Source organism: Parambassis ranga, chromosome 22, assembly GCF_900634625.1.
Source record: "Parambassis ranga chromosome 22, fParRan2.1, whole genome shotgun sequence".
NCBI lineage: Eukaryota > Metazoa > Chordata > Actinopteri > Ambassidae > Parambassis > Parambassis ranga.
The window spans coordinates 10,256,803-10,269,693 of record NC_041042.1 but is presented as its reverse complement, the minus strand read 5'-3'; the positions used below and the strand labels follow the sequence as shown (position 1 = coordinate 10,269,693).

The 12,891-nt window shown below is 38.8% G+C and overlaps 1 long non-coding RNA gene across 1 annotated transcript in view; it reads left to right on the top strand.

Moving 5' to 3' along the window:
* Window positions 1-12,606, top strand: part of LOC114428019 (uncharacterized) — a 33,854-nt gene extending 21,248 nt beyond the window's left edge. Inside the window, exon 3 of the long non-coding RNA XR_003669500.1 lies at window positions 12,241-12,606. This is a non-coding gene — a long non-coding RNA (uncharacterized LOC114428019). The remainder of the gene's footprint in view (window positions 1-12,240) is intronic.
* The last annotated feature ends 285 nt before the right edge of the window (window positions 12,607-12,891 follow it).

The following is a 12,891-nucleotide window of genomic DNA, read 5'->3' as shown; positions in this document are numbered from 1 at the left end:
GGCGGGGTACACCCTTGACAGGTCGCCAGTCCATCACAGGGCAACATACAATCAACCATTCACACTCACAGCTACGGGCAGTTTACAGTCACCAATTAACCTAACAAGCACGTCTTTAAAGTGTGGGAGGAAACACTAGTGCACACATTTTGGTGAAAAAAATAGATCTGTTAGGTTTAATTAAAGAAATCACAGGGGTCCTTTCCAGCCTATGATCTTAGAGTACATATCACATGACACACAGAGTGCAATGAAATTCAATAAATGCCATAAGTTACATAAATATTAAAGTTTCATGGCACAAACCTGCCACTCTGTTGGTTCTGCAAGCTCTGCATTAAGGCCTTGCAGAAGAAACATCTACCTGCTGGAGCTGCCCACTGCTAGTTGGTGACAATGTCAAGAATATATGGGACAGCCAGAAATGTTGACCACACTTTTTGGTCTTCATGCTTCTTGTTGGTCCTTTTTCTTTTCTTTTGGCCCTGACTATAGAGAAAGTCCTTTCCACACAGTATGCAGTGCAGTGCTGAAACTGCCAAAACAAAGCTGCCAAAACATCATCCAGACATCACAAGTGGGCATCCATCCATACTAGGGGTGCCTCAACCTGCTAGGGGACTGAAATTTGCTATGAAAAATGTCTCTGATGCAGAAACTTACACGCAAGAGAACATACCAAGTGTGATTTGGTGGTCATCATAAGGCAGAAGGAAACTCGTTATCTTCCAACTGAATCTCTCAGGAGTCTTTAGAGTTTGTTTTGAAATATGTGACAACATTTATGGGAGAAAAAAAAGTGTGAAATTTCCATCCGAGCAGCACAGGCAAAGTTCACAACTACACCAGCTGTCAGGAGATGGTGTCAGTGCTGTTAGCAGCGTCACTGTTGTGCCGCCAATAGCTGAACAGTTACAGCGTTTTCAGTATGGAGTGAGTGAAAGAGATTCATATCTGTTGTAAAATTTATTAACACATGCACAAGTTGTCAATCAATCACCTGTAATTTATTGATGTAAGTCCCTGAATCCATTGATTTTAATATCTCTAAAGACAAGATAATGCATCATTGATATGACTGCTCATTAGGGTTCCGTTATTAACAAGTTGGATCATTTTAATGTGATGCCAGTTGTTTTATGTGTGTGACTCGGTGTCCTTCAGTGTATGTATGGGCAGAAATTAGTATACACCAAACACTATTTTTCTCTCTTGTGGCACTTTGTGGCACAAATGTAGTTAATTATGCAGTCCCATAGAGCAGGCTTATCATTTTAGTAGCCCTCTCTAAATTAACCGCTGCATTAAATCAGACTACCTCGCAGGCCTGAAGGCAGCAGTACAGCAATTTTATGGAAATTAGAACAAGACCTATGTAGACCTTATGTATATTTAACTGTATATTGGCCATCAGGTCTAATACGAAACAGTTTTATCATTATATTGTACGGATCCACATTTCCCATTAGTTCTGTTGTGTGAGTCCTATTGTAAAAGGGTATATTCTTGTCATTTGTCAGTTAGGGAATGACGCTATTCAGGATGAGAAGGTGACCAGTTCATTGATGATGGATGTTCTCTATACTATACATGCATTTCAATTTCAATTTCTGTAAAACGTCAGCTGTAAATTTTACAGAATGTAAGCGGGCAACAAGTGTAGGCTGACGAGGAGAGGAAGCATGTTAGGTTTTTGATGAATATTGTTGGTGAGATGGTGAAAGAGGAGAGCTAGAGAGGATGAAAGAGTGTGAGAGATGGTGGCTAATGGTGGGAAAACATTTTACTGGCAGCCAGCAGCAAAGTGCAGTCAAGTGGTGGAAGACAAATATTAACAATGAAGAGGATAAAGCGACAAAAGGGACACTGATATGATAATCTCGTCAAAAACACAAAAATAACAGAGGTTTTTTTTTTAAAACAGATGAGATGATATGATAGAGAGACAAGTAGAGAGGAGGAAGAAAACAGGTTAGGATAGAGATAAAAAAAGATTACCAGGCAGTGAAGAAGAAATGGCCAAATCATGGTGGAGCAGCAGAGACGATTCAGCAGGCAGAGATGAGAAAAGGATGAAGAGGGATGAAGAGAGGGAGAAGTAGGAGGATTAAAAGAAGTTATCTGGAGGAGAAGAGGAAAGGAAATGTGGGCCAGTGTGTGGGGAAGGAGTTGGAAAATATAGGAAAGAGATGTGGAGTAAGCTGAAGGGAGGAGTGATAACAAAATGATAAAGTGGGAAGGAGGATGTAGCAAAACAGAGAGGGGGATAGGCTGGATTATACAGTAAAAAGAGAAGGAAGAAAGCTGATTTCCTGCTGATGGATCCCATCTATAGCTCTAACACCTACACACGTTTTTACACACATGCACACACACAGTTGTTCTCTCACATCACATGAGGGGGGAGTGAGGGGAATTAAGTGGAGCTGTTTCTACCCAGAGAGGCCCATTTTATCTTGTACGGAACATCAATTCACACACAACAGGACATGCCTGTATGTGAGGGTGTGTGTGTGTGTGTGTGGAAAGCATGTGTGAATGTAGTGTTGTCTATGTCTGGAGGGAAAGATGACAAGAATCCCTGAGTCATAAACCCACATAACACCCAACATAAAACTGTGCTCAGAAACAAAAATGGCCGTTTATAATGCTAGATAGTGGTATTTAATGGCTCTATGTAAATAATGTGAGTTATCGTATATGTAATGAAGTGCTGTGATAACAGGTTATATACAACAAATGATGATATGTACTTGTGTATAAAATGTGAAATGAACATCTGAGTATATGAGAGAGGGATGGATGGAAACAAGTAAAGCTAATTAGGGCTTCCACTAGTATTACCAATAGATAGATGGGATTTTGCTTTATTTAAGATTTAATATTAAGATTTATTATTTGTCCTCAAACCTTATGACCAGATCAATATTTTGCATCACATACACACTCACACTGAAAGACTATACAGAAAGTGACTCTGTAGGTTTGTAGAAGAGAGGATCAGTTCTGCACAGATACTCCCTGTGGAAAAAAGGGGCCATAGATAACAAAGGATATTATCTTACCCATTAAATGTCACCAAGTTCCTAGCTAAGAGTTTCCTTAAGACCCGTTCAGCACTCCTGAGAGCAACTTTTAGTACAGAACGGTCAGACCTAAGAGTGGCAGCAGTTCTGTCCCTTATACCCCACTAATAATGATGTTAGAAAAACCACAGCTTTTGCTTATTGGTCTGGGTGCTGGTCAGGACAGATAGAATAAATATAAATCATAAACTAAACAGTGTTTCTATACTTTAGAGTGACTCCTCTTGATGATTTAAGCTGTGCCCCACACCTGACAGTTGTGCCCTTTGAGGATAGTTACTGACTTGTTCTGTTTTCTTTCTGCTTTCTGCATAAATAATGGTACATAACTCAAGAGTTAAAAAATACTACCTGCAGCTATCCCCCTACCCCTTCAGCACTGGACTGACATGCATGGAGATGCTTCATTTTACACATAAACAAACAGCAAGCATCACCTCTAATAACATTAGCAATGGCTTTCCACACTGTATATCTTCTGGAAAACTGCTCAGAACAGAAAGAGGCTTTTTTTCCTGGTTATTTATTCATAAGGACCACATGGGTTGCAAGTTTTAAACATGCTGAGTTCAAAGGATTTATTAACACAGAAGCATATGGAGGAATTTAACTAGCTTATGTTATCAATATATCAGAGTTAATTTCAATTTTTAATGAGCTGTAAATAATTTGTGATTATTTGTCATACTGGCACAAAGCAGCGTGATATATTTGACTTGGGGATTATTAACACAATACAGGCAAGACGAGCAAGATCTGTGGCTCGTCGTTAAAAATCATGCTGCGTATACTCCAAGTTTTCTTTTCTTTTCTTTCCTATCTCTTTAGTAATAGCAGTATTAGCATATTCAATGTGCCTATAGATAAGACTAATTTTAAAATGTACAATAAGCTATATACCTTTTCCATTATATACTATATATTATATATATTATATATAAGCAATTTCCCCCTGGGATCAATAAAGTATTTCTGATTCTGATTCTGATTCTGATATACTTAATAATAATAATGCATTGGTCTTATATGTGTTATTCATTTACACCACATTCACACACACATTGAATTTAAACATTTATTTGTTTATTTATTGAATTTGTTTATTTATTGAAACTTTCATCATCTAATTACCACGATACATCTTTGGAGTTTATTGTGAAAAAGCTGATTTCTTCGTACTAGTCCTGGCATTGTTTCATTCCTACCAAACTAATTACACTAATGACGTGTCAATCACAGATCAAAGACAATGCCTATGGTAAACTGAAGTAAATTGAAATTCAGAGCTTTTATTCTGTTTGTGATGAAATATTGTGCAACTGAAACCTGAGCCCGGCTAGTTTTTATACATGGCATTAAAATTAAAATCCATCAGGAGCTCTTATCAAAGCATCAAGTCCCAAAAATTATTACTAACTGGTTCATAATATAGATGTTTTATGAAACCATAAGGCTCATTACATGGGTAATACTCATACATAAACTGTATAATCGGAGAGTTTATCACATCACAAGTATTTAGTAGAAATAGTAGTGATTGCATTTAATTTGTTATAAAATGGGTCCTTTTCCTTTCAACGTTGAATTTTAATCATTAAAAATTTAGCTTCTTTTTGGAAATCTTATTAAAGATTTGTTTTTTAGCATGATTATAAATGTCACCGAAACTCACACACACACACAACTGCACAAATCGTACCAGATTGGGCGGCCGTTTACAGCCAATACCATGAGCTGTCCTCACTCTTACTCATCTCACACACACTCGCACACACACAAACCGAAATTCATGGACCATTTCACAGTATCTGGCTTTCATCGATGAGGAGTGTCTGTGTGTGCTAGAATGGTAAATATCAGAGGAAATTAGTTGTCCAGCCATGACAGTGTGACCATCTGTCTCCCACAGCAGAACTGATTCAAATAATAGGAGACAGAAGCAAAGGGAGAAAACAGAGCTATGGCTAACAGAAAGAAGAAAAAGAGGAAGTGATTAGCAGATTTTAAAACCATTTTCTAAGTACTAAGGAATTTTAACAAAAAGATGAACTATAATAATATTTTTTTTTGTGTGTCAATGTGACACTTTTTTTTTAAAAAAGCTTTTCATGTCATGGTAGCTTGACAAGAGCAGTGTTTAGATCAGATGAAAATGACCAATGCTAAATGCTATGCTAGGACCAAAATACTCAATTAATCCTAGAAGATGGACTGTCAAGTGAACATTGGTTTGGTTAAATATGTAGAGTAAATGCATTTCAACATTGTTATCCTGACGCTTAATGGGAAAAAAAGTCTCTTTCTCTGTGACAACATGGCCAAAAGCTCCTGACTTGACTCCATGATAGAGTCTTTTCCAGTGTCAGCATTGTTTAGTAGTGAGCTGCTCTGTTGCTTCACCAAACTGGAGGCCAGAGTTCCCAGGAGGTCCACTTTAGAACCCAATTTCACCCTTGCAGCCGCAGAGGAGTAAAGTACAAAACGCAGTGTGCAGAGATACTGAAGAAGAAAAGATTCGCCCAAGACTAAATCCTTCTTTCAGCAGCTGCTTCAGAAAGGTTTATAATGATTTTCTTTGCTTCTCCTGTAAAATTTATGTGAGTGCTGCACAGGGACTACTAGGCTTTCACATAAAACATTCTTGTATTTTTGTGTTCATTTGCAGAACACTTTGCTTCAAACATACATGTGCACAGACATCTCTGTGATAGTCCAAATAAAAAAACTCTTTCATGTAGCTTTGAAACTGTTCGCCAGGTCTTTACTGCAAGAGAGAGGACTAATCTCACTGTGGCTGCTTTCATAGAGGACATAGAGAAAGTAAACCGGTTCACTTCCATTCTGCTTTGGGGTAGATTTCCCTTTTCATAGTTTGAGAGGTCTCTAGAGTCTGGAAACCCAGTTTATCACCCTTCCAGCAGTCACAAAGGTGCAACTGGCTCCTGGGACCCCAATACACCTTCTCAGTAGCTCAAAGCTGCAGCTTTTTATTGTGTGTACTGCAAAATCACCATGTCTTGAAAAGCTATTAGCAGTGCTTTAAAGAGTAGGAGCAACAGCAAACCAAGCCCATGTTAAAAAGCTGCAAGACTGACATCACTGTTTAGTGTTTTAACTTATGATGAGCATATCACAGCTACAGCTGTTAGGAACGGAAATGTCACTAAAAAGACAGAGCTAGAGCCAAATATTCAGAATCAAATGTGATGAAACCCCAGCTGGGACAGTGGTCTGAAAGTCAGGACATGTATATAGGGAATTTCTGTCGTCCCCGGGATCAGATAGTTGGCATTTAAGTGAAGAAAACAATACTTTGACAATAATTGTGTAGGATTACTGCAACCCTTGTTCACTACAAGTAGAAATGCTATTGTGTTCGCTTAAAGAATCCCTTCTCTTCATGTCTTTTTGAGAATATTTCTTCTCACTCGCTCTCTAATGACTACACATTGCATTCTTATGACAGATGAAGGACATAATTGCTGGTAGTTCTCTCCACTCCCAATTTTTATACCCTGAAACCTTCACCCTCACACACACACTCTCTCACTCTCTCTTGATGATGAGGGATGGAGTAGACCAGTGCTGGTCCCACTCTCCTGCTCTGTCACTCATTAGTATCCCCTCCTTGCTACGTGTGTTGATTTTTCTCACGTTATGATAGATGGGTCAGGGCAGAGTGGCTGCTTGCTAATCAATCTACCTGTCAATAAAACCTGAAACAGGTTTTATACAGCTCTGCTCTGTGTGTAATAGGTGTGGAAGGAATGGAAAAAGAGAAACTGAGTGTATTAATGTGGAAAATCTCAAAGTGTGCATTCCTGCATTTCTGAAAATATAAACATAAATGTAATTGATCATATTAAAGACGGATGCTGGCAGCTGTAGAATAATAGACAGAAAATGACGTCCAGCTTCTGAACATACAGTCAGAAAACAGTAAAAAGCCTTAAAATCTAATAGGTGATGTGTTGGAAAAATAGTGTGTGTAGCCTGCCTCTAGTGGCCACATCGGGAATTAGAGTTTTTAGCAAAAATGGCTTCATTTAGCTTCTTAGTTATGCAAATTATAGACTTTTTGTTAAATTTAGTTAAAGGCATGATGTGCTTGTCATTCAAAAATGTTGCTCTAAACAGTTCAAATACTTCAGGTATTGTGTTTATGATACAGAGAGTGATCCTAAGGTGTTGCTATGCATTTGCTCATTAAGTTTTTAAACAAACATTCAGGGGGCCGAAGCAAACCACCATTTCATAACTCTAAGAATTCAGTAATGGGTCAGATAAAGTTATGTTCTTTGATGAGAATAATCTTCAAAGGCTACACATTTCATGAAATTCAACCATTCAAGTTTTCAAAGCTGCCAACACTGCACTGTTTACTGCTAGACCTGCAGACAAATTGTGGGAAAGGATGCACTACAGGGACTAATGTTGATCTTGTAAACATGTCTGTACTAATATTGCATGATCAAAGCCAATGCTACTCAGTAGAGGAGGAGCTTCGTGCGTTGACACCACTATATTTGTCTGACACCTAAAGTTATACTTTGCTGAATAAGGTTTTGCATTAAAAAGCTGATGAATGGCCACCTGTCCTGAAGACTGAATGTTTTCATTGTATCAATACGCTGGATTTGATCTTGTACTCCTGTGTGCCTTAATCCAAGGTAAGAAATCATGCAGACGCCCAATTTAGATGCCCTAAGATTTATGAGCTCACCCACAATTTGTGACTACACTGTAGACGAGGCTGTATTGCTATAAATCTGCAGGACCTTCAAGAAGGCAGCATCATTCACCCACTACCTAAATGTTACAGGAATATGTGAATAAGTGAGGTTGTCAAATTGGAGCCTCCCAGCACAGATGTTTGGATTAATAAGACACCATAGCACCTCCTCCAGGAGTCTTATCTGGCATCACAGAAAACGACCACATTACATCCAGTCTCCACAGATTTCTTCTACAATTAAAACTATCCTTGTTGTCAGCACTATTTTTAAATCCCTACTGACTTTGCCAGAAGTGGACCTTTATGAGAAGTCTCACCCTTTGTTGTTGTGGTATGACCATGTTGTGTCAACATTTTCAGGTACCCCCACCACCAAAGGTTAGAAACTGCTCTGTATCAGCTAGTGCATTAACCCTCTAAAGATTTAACGCTCTTATATTCTGCTGACAAGCAAGCAGGGCAGCTCCTGCTGCCTCCAGTTGTTAGAGCCACTACCGCACTGGTCATGACCTTGTCTCCTAACTGGACATTGGGCAGTCATGATAGAACCTTGTTAGGTGTACTTGATTGTATGTCTACTGTATATGCATAATGTAACTGTATGTACATTTCAAAGTTACATTTAAAGGTAGGGTAGGAGATTTTATTCTGATGCACTTTTTGTTGAATTAGTTTAACTTTACAATTCCATAGCAACCGATTAGTTAGGCAGTTTCGCATTAAAACGAAGAATATGAAAACACTAAAAAAATCAGCCAATCCTCCAGGTGGACCCTGCGTGGAGTATTGGCTGGTTGTCACTCTCTTCCTGCTCTGCGCGCACCAGAGGTACGTGCATGATGGCCGAAGTCAAAGACTGCAGCTCGCCTTCAGGTAATGCGTGTCCATGTAATTGGGAGGTGTGGCTTCGGTGAGCTCCGAGAGAAAGGGATGTGTGTTTATTTTCTGACTCTCACTGAGTTTTTAAAATCTCCTACCCTACCTTTAAATAACCTAAATTTGGATTATTTTAGTTATTTCTAACGTCCTCACTAAAAAAAAAAGGAAAAAGCTACATTTGGTTGATCCACCTTCCGAATACGCATGTGGTTACATTTCTGCTAAATGAACATATGGATGTAGTACTCAACATATGGCAGGTTAGGTAATGATCATCTTAATACACATAATTCACAACAACAACCACATTAGAAGTAAATGAAGATTATATGTCATCCAGGTCATTTTCATTCAAAAGCATAGCATCTGGACTTCAATCGTCTAAATTACAAGTAAACACACGCTTCCAATTTTCTCTCTTTGTATCTAATGTCCAATTAGCAGAGGAAAACAATGTGTATGAGGTGCAGCGGCACGTCATTGTTGTCCTTCCTGGGTGAACTTTCTCTAGAGCTCCATGACCTCCTTTCCTGTAGATTTATAGAAGACCTATCTTATACTCTTTCAATGTCAGATTCAATTCTGTTTGATTTGTTGGTATGGATAAATGAATTGCTTCATGCATTTTCAGTATCAATGGCTTCAGCAGGTTTATAAACCAGCATGGACACAGTGGAGGTTAACTGTAGTCCTTACTGAGTCCAACAAAAGACTACATCATATCCATTCGATTTATATAATATAGTGTAAGTGAATACAGATATAATAAGTGACTGCGTTTCATACACCATGACACTTGTTTTTGTGCATCCGTGCACCGTAATCCAGTGAACAGTACTGCCAAATTCTGCTCACGCTGCTTAAATTAAAGAGGAGAAAGAGAAAAACACCATTTTTTTTCTTTCAGTTATGCCTGTAAATAATGCACCTCTCACTACTAAGGTCCCATAATAGATAAAACAACAAGTAGGTAGATAAAAAAGAAGGCATAAAATAACAATGGATATGGGCTGAAGATTATACCCAAAGAAATAAATGCTTTGCTATGTGTTTGATGTGAGTGTATGTGTTTTGTATGAATGTAAGCTGAGGTTGCTGAAGACAGTGAAGTGTTCATCTAATCTGAGCAATTCTCACTTGTTACCCAATGTGGATGTTGGTCCAGTTGGTCCTCCAGGTAGTTGTTTGTGTAATTATTCCTTGAAAATTGTTCTGTTCTCTTTCCTAAGCTTTATTAGCATATGGTCACAATAACATAATGGTGCAGTACCTGGGATACACGTTTTGTGCAGAACAGCATTTAATTTTATACATTATGGAGGGGAGCTTTTAAAAATCATGATGTATGGTGTATTTATTTAAAGATAAGGACTTATTTTATTTTACTTATAGGTCATTTTGAAGTCGAATTATAAATCAATTATCTAACTTGAAAAAGCCAGACCTGCTGATGGCCTTCAGCTGTTATGACCATAGAAAAAGCTGCATAGACATTGACACAGTTAAATATTCCTAGTGATACTTTGGCAACCCTATTTAAATATCTACTTTCTAGAAGTTTATTTTTACATGGTGTTAATTTATTTTGTCGATCCTATAAAGGTCAAACTAGATGAAGAATAAGAGGAAATGGTGACGACGGGCACTTCAGGGCAGGAAAAATAAAGAAAGTGAGTGAAAGAGAGAATGCAAGGGGAGAGAGGCGCAGAGAGTCAAATTAAAAGGATTAGACAGCTCATTCCCTTTTAATTCCCTTATCACCTCCTCCCACAGTGGATTGGGTTGCCACGGCAATGTTTACATGACCCCATATCCTGCTGAAGCCAAAACAGGCATGGCCCACATTATGCTAAATCTTCCATTTACCTGGCATAATCCCTCCCAGACAAACAGTCTGCAGCTTGCTACCTGGAAGTCGACAGTCTTACGGGGGCTGTGGGGCCAGATACTAATGGAGTGGAGGACCCCTTTTTCTTTTGGATTATACGAAGGAGATGGGGGAAAAAAACCTCTTGTGTTTGCTGTGTGTGAGAGAGTCAACACAAGTTATCTGCCCTTGCTCCCATAAAGGCCTTTACAATACTCAAAGAACACTTTGTGTTTGTATGAGAAGTCAACACAGGCTTAGCATTTCAAGAACATTCTTTTTGTTACCAAAGTGTAGTATAACATTCTCAAACACAAATTCTCAGTGGCAGCAGTTATAGTACTGCTGCTGGTATTGTGGTCACACTGGAGAGGCAAATATATCAGTGACCCCAACAATCATCTTTATGATTGAACTTGCTGTGTCACAAAATAATTTACCTGTGGTAAAGAAAATCTAAGGTACTGAGTGTGAGAGATGTTTTCGGCAGTTTATTAGTTCTTAAATAGCCTGTTTTGCAGGGTAAGAGTGGCAGCAGACATGTCTATATCTGAGGCCGGTGCCTATGAGAGATTCTCTTTCAACTGTGCTGGGTAGCCAAATTGTGTTGTAAATTGTTGAGTGGTTAGATTTTTTCCCTCTGGGTGCTTCCACTAAAATGTTACAGTGGCACTGCAGGACTCTGCAATCTTTGTGTTAGATAATAGGAGCACTTTATAAATTAGGTGATTATGGAGTCAAACATTATTGCCAACAAACAACACGTTGGTTCCAGATAAATTACATTTATGCAAACAAAACATATGAATGTATTGCCTAAGGGCATCCAGTCATGGAACAAATACAAGCCTGTAATGTAGTGGATTTTCACTCAGGGGTCCAGTGCTTGAGTCCCCTAGACACAGTGAGAAGTGACTTTTCAGTTAGATCACTACACTTAAGCATTTCCTCAAAAAAAGGAAAAAAACTATGCAATGAATGAAAAGCCTAATGAACACAAACTAAAGGGTGGCATCAAAATAGCCTCATGGTATTCAGATAAAATGGAATAAGAGAGTAGGTACAGAAAAGAGGTCATATATAATTTATAAAACCTCAAGGACATATTTGCAATTCAATGAGGGGAAAACCTGAGTGAATATGTACAAACTGCAATCTTTATTAAAATACCTTAGCTATATAACAGCATAACAACACTTTTGACATTGACCCTGTTGCAGCTGTAATTTAAAGAATCAATGCTTATAAATAAGACAGACATTTAAGATTCACCATGGGCATCTACGGGTGAGGCCTTGGTTGCGAGGAGATGACCAGCACGCACACTGAAATGACAAGTGAATTTGAAAGTCTGCAGAGATGTCACATACCAAAGTAAAACAGAACCTTAAACTTGTGCTGACAGTAACACAGGTAGAGAAGATGGGGAGAATGAGGGTGAGAAAAGAGGGGATACGGTGGATGGCACGATGGCAAGATGATGGGAGGAGAAGAGGGAGTTGGGTGTGAAGGGAAACGTTTGAATATAAACTATGTGTACAGGTGCTCACAGGAGACAAGGGAGAAGTATAAGAAGTATGGAGAAAGTTTAGTGAGGAGTGAAGATGCAGAGGACATGTGTGTGGTTTGATTTTCACTTTGGTTTATAGATTTCTTCTGGCTTTAAATGACAGACGCAGAAAGAAGGAGAGACAGGAAGCAATGAGGAAAGAGACAATGAACGACACACAGCTGCGTCAACACTGAGGACTATGGCATCCGCTCAACCGGGTAAGGTATGTGGACAATCCACCACCACCGCATCTTGTCAGAACCACACCAAGGATAACAAGGACGTGTGCAGGTCATTAAGTCAGAGGTAAACATTAGATGTGTAGTGCAACAATATACAGTATATAATGTTGGATGTAGCTTCTGTGATGTCACCTAAAGTGCCGTATTCAGTCTCTACTGGAGGATTCGATGATCACCATGTAGGCAGCATCACAGTCTTCCAAAACTCCAAATGCAGGCAAAGAGTTGGAGCATGCAGGCACGTAAGAAGGCACCCACCTGTCACTCAAAGTGGCCACAACCATAATTTTAGGTTTTAACATAATCACCCATACACTTGTCATGAAAAGTAAATTTACCAAGGCCGCTTAGGTGAAACTATTGGACAACAAAAGTTAGTAGCTTCAACAAAAAAACAGTACAAACATAGAAATGCTGTGACCTCATAAATACAAGAGGAATCTGCTCTTCCTCCAGGACAAAGAGAGATGTCAGAGCAGGTGGTCAAAGCAGTAAAGGTCATCAATGCATTTGATACTTTTCAGTAAATT